The sequence below is a fragment of the Triticum dicoccoides genome, chromosome 2A, assembly GCF_002162155.2.
Source record: "Triticum dicoccoides isolate Atlit2015 ecotype Zavitan chromosome 2A, WEW_v2.0, whole genome shotgun sequence".
Classification (NCBI taxonomy): domain Eukaryota; kingdom Viridiplantae; phylum Streptophyta; class Magnoliopsida; order Poales; family Poaceae; genus Triticum; species Triticum dicoccoides.
In genome coordinates, this window is record NC_041382.1 from 71,500,729 (window position 1) to 71,505,157 (window position 4,429).

The 4,429-nt window shown below is 46.1% G+C and overlaps 1 long non-coding RNA gene across 1 annotated transcript; it reads right to left on the bottom strand.

The window, feature by feature from the left end:
- Nucleotides 1-1,191: 1,191 nt before the first annotated feature.
- Nucleotides 1,192-4,023, bottom strand: LOC119353351. The gene is made up of 4 exons (XR_005170396.1): nucleotides 3,488-4,023; nucleotides 3,301-3,387; nucleotides 1,891-2,762; nucleotides 1,192-1,575 (listed from the first exon to the last, which is right to left on the bottom strand). It is a non-coding gene; the product is annotated as an uncharacterized LOC119353351 (long non-coding RNA).
- Between the last annotated feature and the right edge of the window lie 406 nt (nucleotides 4,024-4,429).

Below are 4,429 nucleotides of genomic sequence, written 5' to 3' on the forward strand. Positions count from 1 at the left end.
AGGCCTAGGGTTTAGGAGAGTCCTTGGCTTGGGCGCCAAGTCTTGTGGAAACCTCCTTATATGCGACATGAGCTGCCCGAAGTGGCCCATAAGTGAACTGCCATGGGGTTCCTCGGCCCGATCCAGCTGGTCGAGAGACGACGTGGTGAGTACCCCCTGTTCCAGGACACCGTCAGTAGCCCCCTGAATCGGCCTCCAAGTTGGGGACGCTCCTCGATTCTTTCGAGTTGTTCGTCATCTTCGGTCGTCGGTCTTGAAAACTGGTTTAAAAAATCTTCTCATCTTCAATCTTGAGGATTGCCGAAGTGAATCTGAAGAGTTTACATGTCGGGTATCCGAGGAGCCCCTTTAAGTTATCGGCCTTTATCAATGCCTTGTTATTTTTACACCACACCATGTGTTTGAAGTGTTTCATGTGTAGCGGTATCCTCTCGTGTCCGAGCTCCAATGCCGGACTGTATCTAGGCTCTAATGTCGGACTGCATCCAAGGTGTCTTTTTGCAACCAGGCTCCAACACCGGTCTGCATCCGAGCTCCAACGCCGGAGAGTATCTGAGCTCCAAGGCCGGACTATATCCGAGGTGTCATAGATCACCTTAGCTCAAAAAAGTCGCAGAAGTTTAGCCGAGCTTAATGCTGGAAATGCCCTCTCACTAAAAAAAATATGTCAACTTGCGACCATCACTATTGGTCACTGAAAGGTCATTGTTTTTCATCTGCGACCTTTTTGTGACCAAAAACAGAAGGTCAAAAGCTGACGGTCGTAAACTGAAATTAACGACCTTCTTCGGGATAAGGTTGTAGATGTTTACGACCAAAACAAAAGGTCGTTGAACCCATGACCTTTTGTTTTGGTCACTGGTTGTCTGCCCAGGCCACGTAGGATCCGACGTGGCAAAACTGCGACCAATTGAAAAGGTCATTGATAAGATTTAGCCCGGTCCAATTTGACACTTTACATGGGCCGAGCCCAACAATTCAGCCATTTTATGTTTTTTTCATGTTAATTTTTGCTAGCTACATGGGCCTGGCCCATTTTATTTTCTAAGACGTGGCCTTCTATAATTCATTTCTTTTTTGGGCCTCAGCCCTTTTACAGTCCAATTTATTTTGGGCCTCCACAAAAAACATTTAGAAGCTTGACATCACAAGGGCACCTATTCCAGCTTGACATATCAACATGTACGCATGTATCCAAACCATTTTATTTCTTCAACAACCACAACAGTAAATAGTAGATACATTCAACAAAGACTAAATTAACATAGAAATGAAGCAACAAAGGGCAGTCCGAGTAGAGGGACTACATGACGAGTAGAGGAACTACATGGTAGTACAACTACATGGGACTACAGCTACCATTTCTATTTCTACCAGCAGCAGTAGACACTTGCAAGAGAGGTAGTGACTACCAAGGAGCTAAACGAACAGCAACCGAGCTAAACTAACATTGATCATCCATCATCAATCAATGACAATGGCGATGAGTGGCAGCGGCGACGTTCGAGAGAGCCCCTCCCCCTGCTGCTACTTCGTATGCCTGCTACTGCTTGGTGTGCTGCATCACTAGTCATCCTGCACACATCAAGAATTTTAGCTTTACATAAGGTTTACAAGAACAGGACCCTAATACATGATATTGACATTCACAAGCTATTTGCATTTATATTTAGAACTGTGTCACACCATTTACATTACTAGTTATGTATTGACATACTTATCTAAAAGAACATATATAGAAACATATGAATTTTATTTCTGAATACCATTACAGAAGTACTAAAATAGAGCTCATTACACAGAATCCAGGAAGAACCCAATAATTCTGCGCCGGAGCGGGAGATGTGCAGGCATATCAAATAGTAGACTCGAGCAAGAAGGATGTACTACCTGAAATGGGAAACTAGGAGGCCGATCTGACGAGTCCCACCCAAACTGTGGAAGGAGCAGTGACAGCAGCTGCAGAAGGACTCGATGGACCAAACGACGTCGTGGAACTAGTAGGTGACGACAATGTGGTAGCGGTGGAAACCGCCGTCGAGGCCGACGGCGCCTGCGGTGTCCTCATCATCCTTGAAGGCGATGACGGACGGGTCGGCGTCGAAGCAGGTGCGCTGCAGGCCACATCATCATATTTGAGCATTAATATTTTTGTATTACACAGCAACATCTGACAACATGTAACTTGTAGGCAGTCTGTGCATAAATAACAGTACAACAACCAAATTGAGACATAGTTATCAATGAATAATAGTAAATACTATATTAGTGAGAAACAACAGCATCATAAAGATCACAGTGGGGATGCCAGAACTGAAAGGGGCAAGCTATTTTGTATTTAATAAACTGAAAATTGCACCAACACTTTCTCATAAAGTAATTGAACTTCGGTGCACGCATTTAGACATGAAAATAAGGGCTTGAAATATATACATTAATTAGAACAGGATCGCAAGATACCAATATAAGCTAGAATTGATACACATTAATGTTAACATAGCATCACTAGCTCCATTGTTGTTTGCGTATTACACCAGTAGTTTTCCGTCTAAACAAAACTAAGTATAATACTTGAGATATAGGTATGCAGCAAAACAGCAGGCAATGCAATGATAGTATGAGAGCACTGTAGCTCTGGAAGTAAAAAGAACATAAGGAAGCGATGTGCAAGTCACTGAACTTCATAGCAATAACCTGCCACATCTCAACGCTGATGTACTTCAAGCTGTCAAAAGCATAGATGCAAGATTAATCCTTGTACTCTGCAACAATACGGGATAAAACTGCATTAGCTTTGGCCGCCCCGCCTTCCATCAAACTTAATATATGTAAATATGTTGATTCCCTAACAATAAGCTTACAGCATGGCCAGTTGTATACAGATTGTTTCAATCTAAATAAAAACTGTGAGATGGTCACGGTACGCCAACACTGATCCGCAAGACCTACACTATACAATGATGCTGTTGTTTGTTCTATTTTCTATTGTAATCAATTGCACCAAGGTTAAGTCAGTCGAGTGAACAATTCAGCGGTGTGCAGTGTGTACAAAATCAGAAGGTCAAAGCACCACGTGCTACTTATTTCTTAACTGACATGCTTGACCCAAAATCTGAAGGCAGAGACCATGCCTAATCATTTGACACACCCCACACAGCCCTGATCACTCATGATCATGCGGTCAGTAGACACTAGCTCACCACCACTGGACTCCCAAAACACAGAGCCACCATACAAGTGTAGGTACGGCACTGAGGAAAATTACACGATGCTGTTTAACAGAGGGGCAGGGCGGGGTACCATCCATTAGGACGCGACCGGACTTCAGGGGAAGGGCGCCAGCCACAGCACGGCCTACTCGGTCTCCATGGATTCAGAACGCGGGATCTGCACACCACCAAGAGCAGCACCCAATCAATTCAGCAGTGCCACCATGAAAAATCCAGCGATAAATCTGTGCGTGTTACGAACGGACGGACGGACTAACCGGTTCGCGGAGCACGGGCTTGGTGTCATCCGCTGCGAGGCGGAACGGGGGCTTCTTCCTCGCCCCGCCCTCCCGCCTGGGTCTTCCCGCTGGCGCTGACCTTGACGACGGCCGCCCCGCCTGAGAAGAGTTGAAGCCCTCCCGCACCGGCCGTCTCTGGTGACCTGCCATGGCCGCCGCCGGCTATGGGGTGAGGATGAGATGTGCCATGGCCGCCGCCGGCTATGGGGTGAGGAAGAGATGCGCCATGGCCGCCGCCGGCTATGGGGTGAGGAAGAGAGATGCGCCATGGCCGCCGCCGGCTGACCTGCTTCGGATCCTTGCCATGGACGCGGGCAAAGAGGTTGTTGGGAGGAAGGGATGCCGGCAAAGGAAGGGAGGATGGATGGCGTTGGGTGGCGGAGGGGCGGCGGCGGCGATCTGGATCGGTGAGAGTTAGGCGGAGGCGATGTGGATCTGGATCTGGATCTGGATCGAGGGACTGAGGGAGGAGATGTGTCGTGCGTGTGCTTTTAGGTGAGCGAGAGACGCTGGATCAAGGGACTGAGGGAGGCCGGAGGGTGTGGATGACTCAGATCAACTACAGTGGGGGTGATCCGTGGGCTGCCTCTTGATTGGTTCAAAAATATAAAATTATTTCTTAGTGCTAAAAACAGGGGGTTTTGTGAGGCAACTACCAAAACTATTTTGCAAATTGGCATCACTAAAATTTTCACTTAATATAGACCACATTTTATGGATGATTACCAATTTTTCTGCATTTCCGATCCTTCTAGCTATTTTTGGTCATTTAAACAAATTCTCACCGATTCGGTAGAAAGCAGGTCAAATTTGAACTACAGGTGCCTCATAATTTTCTCCTTATTTTTTTCAAAAATAATTTCTAGATACATAAGTATCTATTTAATCAGAGGTACTTCAAATTTTTTGCAACATTCAACC